At 37.1% G+C, this 18,097-nt stretch overlaps 1 pseudogene; it reads right to left on the bottom strand.

The window, feature by feature from the left end:
* Window positions 1-14,568: 14,568 nt before the first annotated feature.
* Window positions 14,569-15,521, bottom strand: LOC116889931 (annotated as a pseudogene).
* Between the last annotated feature and the right edge of the window lie 2,576 nt (window positions 15,522-18,097).

The following is an 18,097-nucleotide window of genomic DNA, read 5'->3' as shown; positions in this document are numbered from 1 at the left end:
GTATATGTTGGGGCATCTTTTGGGTATATGCCCAAGAGAGGTATAGCTGGGTCCTCAGGTAGTTCAATGTCCAATTTTCTGACGAACCTCCAGACTGATTTCCAGAATGTGTGTACCAGTCTGCAATCCCACCAACAATGGAGGAGTGTTCCTCTTTCTCCACACCCTCGCCAGCATTTGCTGTCACCTGAATTTTTGATCTTAGCCATTCTCACTTGTGTGAGGTGAAATCTCAGGGTTGTTTTGATTTGCATTTCCCTTATGACTAAAGATGTTGAACATTTCTTTAGGTGTTTCTCAGCCATTCGGTATTCCTCAGCTGTGAATTCTTTGTTTAGCTCTGAACCCCATTTTTAATAGGGTTATTTGTCTCCCTGCGGTCTAACTTCTTGAGTTCTTTGTATATTTTGGATATAAACCCTCTATCTGTTGTAGGACTGGTAAAGATCTTTTCCCAATCTGTTGGTTGCCGTTTTGTCCTAACCACAGTGTCCTTTGCCTTACAGAAGCTTTGCAGTTTTATGAGATCCCATTTGTTGATTCTTGATCTTAGACCATAAGCCATTGGTATTTTGTTCGTGAAATTTTTTCCAGTGCCCATGTGTTCGAGATGCTTCCCTACTTTTTCTTCTATTAGTTTGAGTATATCTGGTTTGATGTGGAGATTCTTGATCCACTTGGACTTAAGCTTTGTACAGGGTGATAAGCATGGCTAGATCTCCAGTTGAACCAGCACCATTTTCTGAAAATGCTATCTTTCTTCCATTGGATGGTTTTGGCTCCTTTGTCAAAAATCAAGTGACCATAGGTTTGTGGGTTCATTTCTGGGTCTTTAATTCTATTCCATTGGTCTATCTTTCTGTCTCTGTACCAGTACCATGCAGTTTTTATCACTATTGCTCTGTAATACTGCTTGAGTGCAGGGATAGTGATTCCCCTGAAGTCCTTTTATTGTTGAGGATAGTTTTGCTATCCTGTGTTTTTGTTATTCCAGATGAATTTGCAAATTGTTCTGTCTAACTCTTTGAAGAATTGGATTGGTATTTTGATGGGGATTGCATTGAATCTGTAGATCGCTTTTTGGTAAAATGGCCATTTTTACTATATTAATCCTGCCAATCCATGAGCATGGAGATCTTTCCATCTTCTGAGGTCTACATTATTTTTTATGGTTCTGTTGTTGTTTTCTATGGTATTTTCTGCCCCTGAAATTCTCTCTTGTGTTCTCTTGTATTCTGCTTGTGATGCTTATATCTATGACTCCTGACCTTCCCTAGGTTATCTATCTCCAGGTTTGTCTCCCTTTGTGCTTTCTTTATTGTTTCTATTTCCATTTTAAAATCCAGGATTGTTTCGTCCATTTCCTTCACTTGTTTGTTTGGGTTTTCCTGTAATTCTTTAAGGGATTCCTTAAGGGATTTTTGTGTTTCCTCTTTAAGGGCTTCTATTTGTCTACTTGTGTTGTCCTGTATTTCTTTAAGAAAGTTATTTGTATCCTTTTTGGTTTTGTTTTGTTTTGTTTTCCATCTTTATTTAATTGGGCATTTTTTTGTCTTAAATTTTCTTCAGTTCATTTATTTATTTTTTGTTATCTTAATTAACTTGAGTATTTCTTATTTACATTTCAATTGTTATTCCCTTTCCAGGTTTCCATACCAACATCCCCCTTACCCCTCTCCTTCCCCTTCTATATTGGTGTTCGCCTCCCCATCCTCCCCCCATTACCGCCCTCCCCTCAACAATCACATTCACTGGGAGTTCAGTCTTGGCAGGACCAAGGGCTTCCAACTGGTGCCCCTACCAGGCTATTCATTGCTACCTATGAGGTTGGAGCCTAGGGTCAGTCCATGTATAGTCTTTGGGTAGTGGCTTAGTCCCTGGAAGCTCTGGTTCCTTGGCATTATTGTTCATATGGGGTCTCAAGCCCCTTCAAGCTCTTCCAGTCCTTTCTCTGATTCCTTCAACGGGGGACCCATTCTCAGTTCAGTGGTTTGCTGCTGGCATTCACCTATCTATTTGCTGTATTCTGGCTGTGTCTCTCAGGAGAGATCTACATCCGGTTCCTGTAGGCTTGCACTCCTTTGCTTCATCGATCTTACCTAATTGAGTGGCTGTATAAGTATGGGCCACGTTTGGGGCAGGTTCTGAATGGGTGTTCCTTCTGCCTCTGTTTTAAACTTTGCCTCCCTATTCCCTGCCAAGTGTATTCTTGTTCCCCTTTAAAGAAGGAGTAAAGCATTCGCATTTTGGTCATCCCTCTTGAGTTTCATGTGTTCTGTGCATCTAGGCCAATTCAAGCATTTGGGCTAATAGCCACTTATCAATGAGTGCATACCATATATGTTTTTCTGTGATTGGGTCACCTCACTCAGGATGATATTTTCCAGTTCCATCGATTTGTCTATGAATTTCATAAAGTCATTTTTTTTGATAGGTGAGTAATATTCCATTGTGTAGATGTACCATATTTTCTGTATCCATTCCTCTGTTGAAGGGCATCTGGGATCTTTCAAGCTTCTGGTTGTTACAAATAATGCTGCTATGAACATAGTGGAGCAGGCGTCTTTGTTATATGATGGGGTGTCTTTTGGGTATATGCCCAAGAGAGGTATAGCTGGGTCCTTAGGTAGTTCAATGTCCAATTTTCTGAGGAACCTCCAGACTGATTTCCAGAATGGTTGTACCAGTCTGCAATCCCACCAACAATGGAGGAGTGTTCCTTTCTCCACATCCTCGCCTAAGTTTTTGATCTTAGCCATTCTCACTTGTGTGAGGTGAAATCTCAGGGTTGTTTTGATTTGCATTTCCCTTATGACTAAAGATGTTGAACATTTCTTTAGGTGTTTCTCAGCCATTCGGCATTCCTCAGCTGTGAATTCTTTGTTTAGCTCTGAACTCCATTTTTTTTTAAAGTCCTCCATCAGCATCATAAAATGTGATTATAGATCCAAATCTTGCTTCTCTGGTGTGTTTGGATATCCAGTATTTGCTTTGGTGGTAGAATTGGGCTCTGATGATGCCAAGTAGTCTTGGTTTCTGTTGCTTCTGTTCCTGTGCTTATCTCTTGCCATCAGGTTGTCTCTACTGTTGGCTTGTCTTATTGACTCTGAAAGTGGCTTGGCCCTCCTGTAGGCTTGTGTGACAGTACTCCTGTGGACCTTTTTTCTTTCAGTTGGATCTGGGAACAGAATGCTCTCCTCTCAGGTGTGGCAGTGCTCCTGCTGACTGGCTTTCAGCTCTTGGCACAGGCAGAAACAGCAAAGGTCCTGCCCCTGACTGCTCCTAGGTCCCTGTGCCTAGGGGGCACAGATGGCACTAGGCAATTTCCTCTTGGGTCAAGAATGTGGGCAGAAAGGTTTTGTCAACTTTGGGTTCAGGAGTTTCCACCCTTTTGAGTATTCTGGTTCTCCCACAAGGGATTTGGGTGCAGGGAGCTATGACTGGTTCAGTTCAGTTCTGGGCGCAGACGTTGACCATTTTTCTTAATTCATTAACTGCTTATGATCACTCTATATGGACATATTATATGATTCACTTATTTATTATTTATTTATTCAGTTATTTGCAGTCAAATAATTTTATTTTAAATCAACCATAAGCTCACATCACACACTTTACTCAGCAGGTCACTATAGAAATCATGGTAGTATGGGTGAGAATCCTTGTGGTAGTTTGAAAAGGAATGGCTCCAACAGGTTGGTAAATTTGAATGCTTGGTCATCAGGAAGTGGCACTATTAGAAAGTATGTCCTTGTTGGAGTAGGTATGGCCTTGCTGGAAAAAGTGAAAAGTGTGTTACTGAGGGTAGGTGTTGAATTTTAAAATGCTCAAGCCAGGCCCAGTATCTATCTCTCTCTCTCTCTCTCTCTCTCTCTCTCTCTCTCTCTCTCTCTCTCTCTCTCTTCTCTTCTCTTCTCTCTCTCTTCCTATTACCTATGGATTGAGATGTAGAACTCTCAGCTATTCTTACACCATGTCTACCTGCAGTTCACCATGGTCCCTGTCATGTCAATAATGAGTAAAATTTCTGAAAGGTAAACTAACCCCATTTAATGTTTTCCTTTATATGAGTTTCTGTACTCATTATATCAATTCACAGCAAGAAATATTCTAAGACACTTATCAATGGGAGATGGGATACACTGTGGCTTCACCTCTAGAGACTCACTTGTTCTTCCCCATGTTTCAAAGGCATTTTCTCCAAATCCAATAACAGCATATATGTGCAAACAAATCAGCCATTGCTGCACCTCAGCAGTGTGGATCTGCTGAGGCTCTAGGGGCCCTTTGTATTCTTTCATAACTGAAATATATATTCAATGATTTAATATTTTAATAATTATGAATTAAACTTATCATTTGTACATAAATATTTATGTATGTATACTCATTTGAATAATTGATAAACAATAAGAGAATTTTTTTATTGTAATGAGAGATTTAATTTAGGTCTGGAACACACTATTGTTAAGAGTAGATCATTATTTTCTATTTCCAAAAGTGTTGGGGTTTGCATATAAAGAATCTTTCACGGGCTCATGTGCTAATATTTAGGTAACCAGACAATGACCCTATTTTGCAAGTCTTTGGAAATCTTGTAAGATATTAGATTAGATTAGAAGTTTTTATATAAGGGTTGGGGATTTAGCTCGAGTGGTAGAGGGCTTGCCTAGGAAGCGAAAGGCCCTGGGTTCGATCCCCAGCTCCAAAAAAAGGAACCAAAAAAAAAAAAAAAAAAAGAAGTCTTTATATAGTATGGCACTAGATATGACTTGGAAGAGTCTTTTGGTATGTGTGGGGAGTGGTGGAGACAGAGAGACAGAGAGAGGTGATGAAATAATGGAATACATGCCAGTGTTGGTGTGCTCACACCTGTGTGCATATAAGAAGGCTATAGGAGGACTTTGGGAGTACTGCTATGTCACTATCTGTATAATTGTATTGTTCTCTTGATGTAGAGTCATTCACTTAAACCTAGAGCTATATGCTGTCAACTAGAAAACCTGAGAAATATCAATTTTACTCCCATAGCACTGGAATTACTGGTTTGTGTGGAGCCATAAAATTTCTTTTCCTTTGGATTCTTGGATGAAAACTCAGGTTCTCCTCATTATTCAGTAAGCACTCTTACACATTTATGATCTCTCTACCATCTCTCTGGAGACATCTTATTGCTGACACTTTTCTGTTTGGGTTTTCGGTCACTTATCCTGCCAATATTAGGCTATAACCAAGAATATGGGTCCAGAATATAAATGAAATGACTGCAACTGAATCAAAATAAATATTTCTTATCTTACATTACCAGCTACTTACATGTCCAGTACTTTGGCACAGCAATGAAAATAAGTATTATAGAAAATTGAGTGTTAGAACTAGTTTTAAAGGCAGAAATTTTTAATATGCAATTTCATAAATTCTTTGATACTCTTATACATGCATATATTTTTATTATATTTACTCCAATTATTTAATTTCCTCTCAGATCCAACCCTTACCTCTAAACCCACTCTTAATGCCCCTCTATTAAAAAGAAGAGACCTTCCAACTCTTCTTTGTACTGTCTATATGCTCATGAGTATAAGGCCACCTACTGGAATCATGGTTCATCTCTTTTAAAGATAACTGACTATACCTCCACCGGCAACCATCAATTGTCAATTTTTCCTCAGTTAGGAGTGGGAGCTAATGATCTCCCTACTTTCCATGCTGGAATATTAACCACCATATTTTGCTGGTATTATGCAAGTAACCCAGCTGTTATGATTTCAACAAGCAAAGGAATTCTTTGATGTTCAGATGATATTGTTTTGCCCTGAGACTCCCAAATCTCCAGTTCTTTCTGCCCTTCTTTTGAGATAGTCCCTTGCATTAGGGAGTGAAAAGAGTGACATTTAAACCTTCCTTTTATTGGTGTACATTCAGGGAAACTTAACCTATGCACTTTTATCAATTTTAAGTTTTGCAGAAGATACTCAAACCTTAGAGCAATTGCATTTATTCTATAGGTAGATTGTTGCTCAATATATTCCTGATTACATTCCTTACATTATTCTTTTAGATAAGTGCCAGAAGCCACTTAAGAAAGGCTATAGCAAGCAAGTGAGTTTTCTGGAGATGGTCCACCATTTTGAATGGCTGCAATGGGTTGCAAACTTGCTTCTTGTTGCCGATATGCCTTTCCCGCCACTATTAGATAGCTCAATGATTTCTTGGGTATTTACCTACGCTGTTGAGCAAATCCCCTGCAGAATCAATATGAAGATGTATTTTCATGTAATAATGCTGGTTAAACAAATTGATTATTTCCTAATTCCTGATACTGATTTCATAGATCTCCTAAATTGATACAAGTAATTTTAAGACACCTAAAAAATAAAAGCTACAGTTAGAATTTGGTGAACCTTCATGTGTCACAAGTTAATTTAATAGGAAAAGAAATCAGATTTGGAACAATTTTACGGTAAAGCAAAACATTCCTTCTAGGTTAGGAATGAGGCCATTATCTGGTAACTGAAGGTCATAAACTGGGAATGGGCAATTTATTGTGCAAAAACAGAAAATAATGAACTAGTCTATCTATACAAGTCTTAAAAATAATAAGACACAAAGCAAATAATTTATTTCTTGAGAAAACTGTGCTAAATTGCAGCATAAAACTATTACTTTAAACTTATAATGTATTTGCAGAGCCATAAAATACATGATGAATGTTTGGTCAAGTGCTAGTCTTAATGGAAATATGTAAAAACAATTCTGCTGTAACTCCTTAAGTCTTATCAAACTATGACACAAACTATCACCTGAAACTTACTATGAATGTATGGAATGCAAAAATGCTTTAAAAACACATGATCAATTATCCTGAGAAGGTATAAAAACTAAGAACAACAATAAAGTGGTGGTGTAACCCTTTTCTGCTTCATTCAGTACATGTGTGTTTGTGTAGGCTTGAATTTCTTTCCTTTTCTTTAAATTATTTTATTTATTTACATTCCTAATGTTGCCTCCATTCTGGCCCCCTTTCCCACAGTTCTTTACTCCCATTTGCCTCTGAGAGGGTATCCCCCCCATCCCCCTTCCCTGGGGCCTCAAAACTCCACAGTATTAGGCACACCCTTTCCCACTGAGGCCAGATAAGGTCCTTTTGTTTTGGTTTCTTTTCTTTTTTTCTTTCTTGCTCACTTCCTGCATCTTGCCTGGTCTTCAAGAAGCTGCTGGGTCAAAGAGAAAAGAGTAACTTAAAAGGTTTTTTCTTAATCCCCTGCAGCTATAATAAGTTAATTGCAAGAAGTCATTAACTGTAAGAGAGAGTTAAATGCCAGAGGTTATCAGATTTGGGCCTTCATCCTATGCTGTGCTCCACCTCAGTACCTGCTCCCACCTAGATAATTTAGAATAAGTTCAAACTTTTTTATTAGTTTCTTCATCAGTGGTCTGCAAGGTCCTCAAAGATGCAAGTTCTTGAACTATAGCATTTTCCTTCTGCTGGAAGCTCACTAAATATAAAATTCTTGAATGGTAGTATTTTTTCCTCTAATTGGAAATACATATTTTTTCTCACATAACATATTCTGATTACAGTTTTATCCTTCCAGTTCTTCCTCACCTAATTTCTCATTCTGATCAACTCCCTCTCTGACTCTTATTAGAAACAAACAGCGGCCATTAAGAGCCTGCCTCATATGTGTGTGTGTGTGTGTGTGTGTGTGTATATATATATATATATATATATATATATATATATATATATATATATACCAAACTTAGATAAGATTGATGAAGCTAAGAAGTGCATGCTGACTGGAGCCAGATATAGCTGTCTCCTAAGAAGCACAGCCAGAGAATATCAAATACAGAGGCGAATGCTAGCAGCAAATCATTGAACTGAGAATGGCATCGGAGTCAAAGGAATTAGAGAAAGGATTGAAAGAGCTGAAGGGGCTTGCAACCCCATAAGAACAACAATACCAACCAACCAGACCTCCCAGGGACTAAACCACTACCCAAAGACTATACATGGACTGACCCATGGCCCCAGCTTCATATGTAGCAGTCTTGTTGGGACCCAATGGAAGGAGAAGCCATTGGTCCTGCCAAGGCTAGACCCCCAGTGTAGGGGAATGTCAGGAAGGAAGGAGGCAGATGGGGAAGAAATATAAAATTCTTGGATGGTAGTAGTTTTTTTCCTTTTATTGAAAAGGGGAACACATTTATAGAAGAAAGGAAGGGTTATGGGATGGGGCTTATCTCAGGGAAACTGGGAAAGGGAATAACATTTGAAATGTAAATTAAAACATATCCAATAAAAGAAAAAAGAAAAGAAACAAACAGGCTTCTGAGGGATAGAAATAAAAAATATGATAAAACAAAACAAATCTAACACATATGAATTGAAGAAAAAAAGAAAGAAAAGAGAAAAGAAAAGAAAAGAAAAAGATGCCAAGAAAAGACACAAGAAATAGGTCCACTCATTCACGTACTCAATATTCCCATAAGAACACTAGGCTGGAAGCCATAATGGATACACAACATACCTGGTTCAGAACCCTGCAGACCTTGTTCATGCTGCATCATATGAGTTTATATGTGCTTTGGTCATGTTGAATTAAAAGCCTGGTTTTATTTTTGTCCTCCATCCCCTTTGGCTCTAACACTCTTTCTGCTTCCACTTCCATAAAGTTTGCTGAGCCCCGAGGGGAGAAAACTGAAAGAAACATCCCATAAAGGGCTAAATGTTCTAACTTCTCTCACTCTGCATAATGTCTGCCTGTGGGAAAGCATCTCTTCCCATTTGCTGCAGGAGGAAGCTTCTTTGATAATGGCTGAACAAGGTACTGATGTATGAGTGTAGCAGACTGTTACCAGGAGTCATTTTACTGCTATATTTGCTTTAGAACAGTAGTATTTGGTTTTACCATATCTAATCTCAGGTTGTTATCACCCAAGCAGTATCAGGTATGGGTTCCATCTCATGCAGTGGATCAAATTAAATATTGGTTGGTTACACTCCCAAGATGCTGTAGCATACCTTGCAGGTTAAATACAATTGTAGAAGAAAGAGTTTGTGGATGGCTTACTGTTTGCGTTTCTTTTTTGGTAGCATGTAGAACAATTCTCTGAACCAAAAATGTAGTGAGCGGTGCGGCGAAGTAAAGATGGCGCCAACAGCCAGCCCCGTTCTAATGTGAATAACTTACCGCGCATGCACAGGCTTGTCCCCTCATCAGAGCAGCTGTATGATAATCAGGTGCTCCGACGCCCTCCTGTGGTGAACAACAGTATTGCGCATGCGTGGGGTTTTGCACCTGACGTCAGTCTGGCTGGGGCGGTACTATGCTAATAGAGGTTCATGCCGCACCAATCTCTGGAGGACAAGTAGCTGGGATGACAGTGGGGTGACTCATGCCCCACCAATCCCTGAAAGAATATTGGCATACTGTTGTGTATATAAGGCGAGCGCTTTTGCTGCTTGCATCCCTGTGTCAACAATGAAGGTGTCCTGCAGTAAAGGCTGTTGAGAAGAATCCAACCGTGTTGCGTCTTCCTTGCCGGCTGAGGTGGGCGTGACACAAAAAGGCTAGCAAATGTGAATGAAGGTTCTATGTAGGTTCCAGTCCAACTTCTCTATGTTCTGAGCTCTGTAGGTGTTGTGTTTAGCAATGAGACCTTGCAGTTAGTTAGTGAAGAATAACCTATACTCTTAGCAACAGCCAGTGCTGTTTAAGGATTCCCATGGACACCTTTGGTCTACTAACTCAATCTCATGTCACCAAATCTCTATATTAAAAGCTTCATTTTTAAAAAAGGCTTCATTTGGTGACAAGAAATGTCCAATTTGTGTTCAGTCTCCCATATTATTTGTGTGTTTCATCTATATCACCTTCATATTTTATATACTTTAGGAAGCTTCTAGGAAATGTTAGTAGCAGGAATGTTTTCTAAAATGTAGTCCCTTCAGCCTTGCCTAAAAGGGCTCATTCACCACAGTTTTGCAGTCCATGATAAATCATCTAAAGGAAGATCACCTGTTAGTTTTTAGCTTCTCCTAGATGGCTCCTGGCATTTTTTTTTTTTTGGGTGGAGGGTGGCGGGGAGTCTGGAACATGTCACTCAGGATTACTTTTTTCTATTTCATACATTCATTTGTAAATTTATTGATTGGTTTGCACCATGTATGAGGAAATGCAATGGGCAAGTGATCTTTCTGGAGTTGATGCAACATTTTGCATGGCCGCAATGGGTGAAACCTGGAGAGGTGTGGTACCAAGGGCTTTGTCTCAGGATTGCTTCTTGCTGTTGATGTGCCTTCTCATGTTGGTCATTGCTGTACTTCTCAGTTTTCTGATATAGTGTGAATTGGCAAGGAAAGAACCTTTTGCCTATAGTCTGTTATGATTCATTCCTGGATTGTAGCCTACCTCATTGGGCAAATTTCCTACAGATCAAAATGAAAATAAATTTTTATGAATTAATGATATTTACATGAATTAATAATTTCATAGAATTTGGCTTAATTCAAATAATTTTAGTAAGTTAAAATAATTGAAAGAAAGTTTAAGGAGATGGTTTTAGTTGTTTTGTCAGAAAGATATAATAAGCTAGAGTCAAGAATAGAATGTGCCCCATCTTCATAGAATAGTAAGTAAAGGCTGCATGGAAAGGAGTTCAGTTCATTCATTCACTTTAAGCATGTAAATTGCACTAGGGTGAGAAATAGGCTTATGGCAGATTTGTAATCAAGAAAATACATTCATTCTAGGTCAGGTCCAAGGATGAGGTCACAGGTATGCACCATGATAAAGCAAGGTCATGAATATATAAAATTATTTCTTCAAACTTATAATGAGCATAAAGTATGAAACAGACAAAAAACTACTTTGAACTTATTATCAATATTTTGCTGTAACTTCCTCTTATATATTATTTTATGTGACTTTTTTTCTTATATAGACAACTTTTTTCTGAAGAGCTATATAAAAAGCTAAAGGCAAAAATAAAGCTTCTTAGAGCCTGCTTGTTATACTTTTGCTGTAACCATCAACTCTAAATATGTTTGTGTAAATATTTCTATATGTATATACATACATGTGTATGTGTATATATTTATATGTGAAATTGTTGGAACTTGCTTTTAGAGCCTGCTTTTCTTCATCCAGTTTGATTTTCTTTCTTTCCTTTTCTCTCTCACCAGCTCTTATGAGTTCAGAGTTCAGCTTTAAAAGAGTTCATAGAGAGTAACTGGTCCCTCTAATTGAGTTTTGTTTTTGTCACCATTACCAGTGCTGACCTCATAAATTGTCTACCACTAGCAATACTCCCATCAGCTGCTGTCCCCAATCACAGATGCTATACCTTGCTGAATGTCAAAGCTCGCCTTCAACCCTTGATGACACTTTCTAAGAAATATTCCATTGTGTTCTTATGTTCTTCTTCAGAGAGAAATCTACATTGGTTCCAATTTCTGGCTATTTGACTAGAGCAGCAATGAAGGTTTTTGAGCAAGTATCCTTGTGGTAAGGTGAAGTGTCTTTTGGGTATATGCCCAAGACTGATATAATAGTCTTGAAGTAGATTCATATCTTCCTGAGGAAATGCCACACTGAATACCATGGAGGCTGTACAAGTTTGCACTCTCACAGCATTGAATGAGTGTTCTTCTTACTCCATATCCTTGCCAGCCATTAGCTGTTATTTGTTTTTGTTGATTGTAGAGAGAATTTCTTATAAGCATCACCTGTCAATAAGAAAGTGTATGGTCAATGAGCAGGATTAGAAGGTGGGACATCGGGCAGAGAGGGGGAACGGTATATTCTGGGAAAGAGTCAGATGGGGGAGATTCACCTTGAACTATGGAGGGTTCACATAAACCTGAGGAGAGGTAACTAACTATGTGGAAAACACAGCTTCTTTTAAATAGGTTATATAAGTAATAAGGCAGTTGGGGAAGAAACTGAAGTATATAGCCCAGACATTTACTGATCAATAACCCAGTCTCAGAGTTGTTATTTTGTGGGACAAAGAGGTGGGTGAGAAAGCCTGAGGTTACAAGTGATCATAGCCATCCTCCTGCTTTAAGATGAACCTTGAAAGTTGTTTTGATTTACATTTCTCCTATGGCTAAGAATGTTGGCCATTTAAGTGTTTCTCAGCCATTTACAATCTCTTCAATAAAGAAAATTGGGTTTTTATTGATTCTATTTCCAATTTCAGTTTTTGATCAGTTTTATTTTCTTGTATGTGTGTGGGAGGAGGGTGTATGTGTGTGTGTTCTTGGGTTTTCTTTAAGGGATTTATTCATTTCCTCGTTAAGAACCTTTATCATATTCATAAAGGCTACTTTAAGGTCTTTCTCTTGTGCTTTAGCTATGCTGAAATATCTAAGACCTGCTGTGGTAGGATAGCTGTGAACAAGTGTAGATATATGTCCCTGATTACTATGGATTTTAATTGTTCCACCAGCATCTTTGCATCAGGATTTGAGATGATTATAGGTTTAGATTCAGATGTCTTCATCTGTCTAGTGAGGTGGGTATTTTGTTCCTTGGATTCTGTTTCCTCTCTGTATTTTTGAAGAGTGTGATTACTCTGTCTTGCCTTTTTTTGGCCCATTCGGGTGGTGGGTTCACAGGAAATGCCTGCTGGTGTTGGAGGCTGGGATACTGGGATGAGTTGGGGGAAGGGATGTTAGAGGAGAAAATCTTTGGGCATGGGGTCAAAAAAGAAAGGGAGACCACAGCAGGTATCCAGCTGCAGAGCATTGGATGAGACTGGGTGATTGAATTTCAAGAGCAGTAGAAGAGGTGTTCAGCCTTCAGCCTATCTTTTACTTTAAATGGGTGGTCTTTGGGTTAGCAGGGGTTCTGGGACAATGCAATAAGTTGGGAGAGGAAGATTAGAAGTAGAAAATCTGTGAAATCCATAGGGAATGGGAAGAGGAAGGAAGAGAAGGTCGCCTATGGTGTTCTGCTACAGAGATGGGAATGAGATTGAGTGATTGGGTGCAGGCAGTCTACCTGGTTGGAGGTTGAATATTGGAATATATTACAAAACATGTAAACAACCGAGTCCTGATTTCCAGCTGAGGTGGATCTTAAATGGAGCAAAAGAATGTGGGATGTGCCTCATTCAGCATTTTCAATCATGCTCTCTAGGGAAAATGTCTTAAGATACTCTGCCCCTTGAATGAAACTCCCAAGATATAATGGAACTTTTGGGTTGTTTTGGTTTGTTTTGTTTTTTATTATAAACTGGTTCTTAGTGAGAGGGTGTTTTTTGGTTTTTTTGTTTTGTTTTGTTTTGTTTTTTTTTGTTTGTTGTTTTTTAAGGCACACTAGAAAGACAAAGACTTTTATGAACTGGAGTTTGTTCTTCATATTTTTGACTTAAACTGAAGTAAATGATTCATCCCTGTGGGTTGATTGCTCAGGGAATGAAATTGGCAAACTATTGAAATAAAGGAAGATTTGCTATGGTAAGAACACAGTGGTCATACTGCTTCAGAAGGTCAGAACAGATTCATGGAGAAGCATGGGAAACTGAACCATGTAAATTGGAAAAGGCAAAGAGCAGATAGATGTACACTACCAGATGTGCTTTTCATCTGCCTCCCCTCCTCTGCTCTCCTTTCCTGAGTCCAGAAAGGTGAGACTACTGTGCAACTACCAAAGGTCCTCAGGTGGAAATAGGTAGTGATATAGAGTGACTAATAGAAGGAACAATTTTCTCCGGGGCCCTATAGGGACTCAGGTGTGGACACTTGTTCAATACATAGGTTTAAAATTACTTTGCAGTTGTGTTTTAAAATACATAATTAAATTTGTGAAAATTGACGTAGTCAGAACTGATAGACATTTGATCTGCTGATTTTAGTTTAATAGAAGAAAAATCTCCAAATGAAGTTATAAGTGAAGAACAATTAGAATGTTTTTCTTAGGTTATAATCACCTTCAACATTTACAAATTATAAACCAGTAAAATAATTAGTAAAAACCTCCAAGTTTCATTATTTTAAGCAAAATTCATCAAATTAAGCTATACTCTCAGGATACTTTTGCAGGAGAACTTTTATAACAATTTTCCAATTATATGGTATATTTTATGTCACTTATCATAGGACTCTTACGTGGTTTTCTTACTCATTTTTTAGGGTTCACTGGAAGTAGTGTTTTCTTTTTTAATTTTTCTCTAATGTATCTTTCAAATTATAAACTTTATATCTGCTATGACAATCCTAATTATATTACATTGTAATCATATACTGTGTCTTTTACAAGTAAGCCATGAAAAGTACCTTAATTAACTGTTTAAATCCAGCAAGTTTAGGCAGAATAAACATTTAGTACATAGAAATTTATGAGAATTTTCTGTAAACATATACATGAACATATATTTTAAGATTCTGATTTTGAAAAAGCACTTTCACCTTTCAGTGAGGAAGATGTATTAAAGAAAAACCACAGAGACATTCACATAGGCTTAGCAAACAAGTGACTAATATATTCAATGGCTGAATTGGTTTAGATCACAAATAATACATGAGAGAGTAGTTCATGTTTCAACAATATATTATTGATGTCTAAATCTTGTCTGATGCTTTTTAAAAGAATAAAATCTATGAAACACATATTTGAAAGCATCCTTCACCTGCTGGTTCCTTAGGGTGTAAATAAAAGGGTTTAGCAAAGGGGCCACAGAGGTGTTGAGCATAGCTACACTTTTATTTAAGGTCACCCTCTCCTTGGCTGATGTTTTCACGTACATGAAGATACAACTCCCATAAGTAATAGAGACAACAACCATGTGTGACAAGCAGGTAGAAAAGGCCTTTTTCCTCTGTTGAGCTGAAGGGAACTTTAGGATAGTTTTGATGATGAGTGTGTAGGAGAGAATCACTAAGATCAAGGTGATGATAAGTGTCATGACAGCTAAGGCAAAAGCCATCAATTCTATTAACCGTGTGTCTGTGCAAGACAGCTGCAGGACAGAAGTGTCACAAAAGAAGTGATCTACAATTTTGGAAGCACAGAAATCCAGTTTTAGTCCCAAGAGCAAAGGGGGGAAGATGACTAAGAACCCAGTTACCCAGGAGCTGAGGACCAGTAGGTGGCACACTTTGCTGTTCATAATGATGGGATAGTGAAGTGGTCTGCAGATGGCTACATAGCGATCATAGGACATGGCAGCCAGGAGGTAGAACTCTGTGGCCCCTAGTAGTAAAAAGAAGAATAGCTGAGCCACACAAGCATTATACGAAATCATTTTCTCTCCTAGGAGAATGCTCATGAGGAACCTGGGAATGCAGACTGTAGTGAATGCAATTTCTAAAAAAGAGAAATTACGGAGGAAGAAATTGGTGTCTTAAGATGGGGATCCAACAGAGTGAGAAGGATGATCACTAAGTTCTCCATCAGACTCAAGATGTAATTGAAAAACAGAAACAGGAAAATCAGAATTTGTAGCTGAGGAACACCTGTCAGTCCAAGCAAAATGAAAACTATCTCCACAGACTGGTTCTTCATTTCTCTTGTTTCCTAACAAATCTACAGAAAATATTAAATTAATATCACACCTAGAAAGATATTTCTTCACTCTCAGTCATAAAAATTAATATTCATAAGTTTAATAAATGCACTGATATTTTCAGAAATCAACATTCAAATCACTTTTTGAGTATGTCCTACTTTACATTACTATGATTTCCTGAATTCTGAGATTCTTGTTAAGTCAGGTACACCCAGCTTTTGTTAATATCTCAAGTTTATTGCCAATTAATTGACTGCTTATATTGGCCACAAGACTATCATTTTAGAAATACATGTAATAGAACAGCACATTTCATAGAAGACTTTAATAAAAAGTGATTTCCCACGTTAATGTAAAATAAGCAGCATCTTCTGTGGTGAGTGTGATGGTGACTGTCCCAAAGTAGGGAATAGCTCAAGTCTCAAGGCTGTGCCATCAGCCAAACCTACAGTAAACAGTGTTATTCTGAAAGGCTTCCCATTGCAGTTATCTGGCTCAGCTTAAGTTTGAATAGAAAGAAGAAATCTGTCAGTATAAAATAAAAGTGATAATTTCTCTCTCTCTCTCTCTCTCTCTCTCTCTCTCTCTCTCTCTCTCTCTCTGTGTGTGTGTGTGTGTGTGTGTGTTACAATTAGAAAAGTGATGTTTAACACATATTCCAATACACCTGTTGTGTCTCAGTTGAATTTGTTTGGACATGTTTTGTATCTCTGGATGTTTATTGCTTTATTTTAAGCATTCTGAAAAGATTTTTATCCCATAAATATATTTCTAGTTCTTTAATTATTTGATTAATAGGAAAATTCATAAAACTTGGAATTTAAATTTTATGAAATTGCCCAGTAGAAGCAATCTAAATTTAGTGTTAAAAATACATACATACCAAAACAAACCTAAATCAATCAATAATCAGAATGGTCAATGTACCAGTTAGGTGCTTTCTGTTTGAGGTTCTATATCCAAAGTTTTGTACATGCTAAGCAATTCAAAGCAATAATTGGACTACAGAACCCCTGTCCCCACTCATTGCTTCCTTTGTGGTTTATGAAATGGTGTTTCGTATAGTTTAGAGTAACACACAGGGAATAATTTTAATATTGCATCCTTATGAATATTTCTTTTTTTTTTTAAAGATTTATTCATTTATTATATACAAGTACACTGTAGCTGTCTTCAGATACACCAGAAGCGGGCATCAGATCTCTTTACAGATGGTTGTGAGCCACCATGTGGTTGCTGGGAATTGAACTCAGGACCTCTGGAAGAGTAATCGGGTGCTCTTAACCGCTGAGCCATCTCTCCAGCCCCTTATGAATATTTCTAACCCTTCTTTTTGATGGCATTTCCCTGAAGTGCCACTTCCTTCACAGTATATTTCATTATTAATTACTTTAATGATTATACAGGAAGTAGAGATAGTTGATCTCCTTATAAATACTTCTAACATATAGAATTTACCAAAGGGTCATAATAAATGTATTGGAAGCAGAGAAATATTAAGATTCCTTTGTGTTATGTATGGTTAAAGAAATGTTTAGAAAAGTACATGGCATCCCATAAATATATTTTTAATTAAGAAAAATGATGTTACAAAAATTAAAATATTAAAACTATATCTACAAATCATAATAAAGTGGAGAAAATTACATAAATATATATTTTTAAATATCTCTTTCTAATGTGTATCTCTGCTCATTACTTAAAGTACAAGGACATGATTATAATTTAAGTCAGAAAAAGAGAAAGTCTGGAGAAAAAGAAGAGAGTATGTCAAATTCTAAGCTCACAGTTAGTGGTGGATGTCTGAGATGAATTTTAGCTGTACACATATCAAAATAATAATATTGAAATATCAGATCAACTAACAAATAAATAAAATCTTGACCCTATTGATCATTATTATGCAAAACTAAAATTTTAAAGTTCTACAATGAGACAAATAATTTTAAATATAAAAATATGTTTAAGTTGTATTTATACCAAAAGGTCAATATAAGAACTACAGTTTTCAAGTTATAACTTTGATAATTCAGCAACATAAAGTTTTGAGTGAACTTTAAATCTTCTTACTAAAAGCTAAGTTACAAATGTTTCTTCTAATAAGATCCAGTTTTTGAGACTGATCCTTTCTGTAGATACTCTTTCTTATTTGCTTTTATATAAAATTTTACTGCAGGGCATTTAGTTTTTAGCGTATTTGTTAAATGTTCATTATATTTGTGCTCCCCCGAAATAGGTTCATTAAAACCATCAAGAAAAAAAATCTTGCATGATTCCTTTTGCTATTGCTAAAAAAAATAGTCAAATCAATTTAAAATGGACACTGTAAAATCATCTTCTGTGTTGAAGATATTAATAATAATATTTCTAGTCTTTTAATTTCTAATGCATAAATTATTTGCTAAAAGCAGACAATATAAAAATACAAAGAATTAAATAAAATTGAAAATCAAATGCTTTTCCAATGATAGGGTCATAGTCTTTAGAAGGATAAAACCTTTAGTTATGAAAGGTCTTAAGACAAACAATAGTCTAGACAAATAGACTTGAGTAAATCAAAGAACAGTAATAG

Source organism: Rattus rattus, chromosome 1 (assembly GCF_011064425.1).
Source record: "Rattus rattus isolate New Zealand chromosome 1, Rrattus_CSIRO_v1, whole genome shotgun sequence".
NCBI classification, from domain to species: domain Eukaryota; kingdom Metazoa; phylum Chordata; class Mammalia; order Rodentia; family Muridae; genus Rattus; species Rattus rattus.
This window is presented reverse-complemented; position numbering and strand designations above follow the sequence as displayed.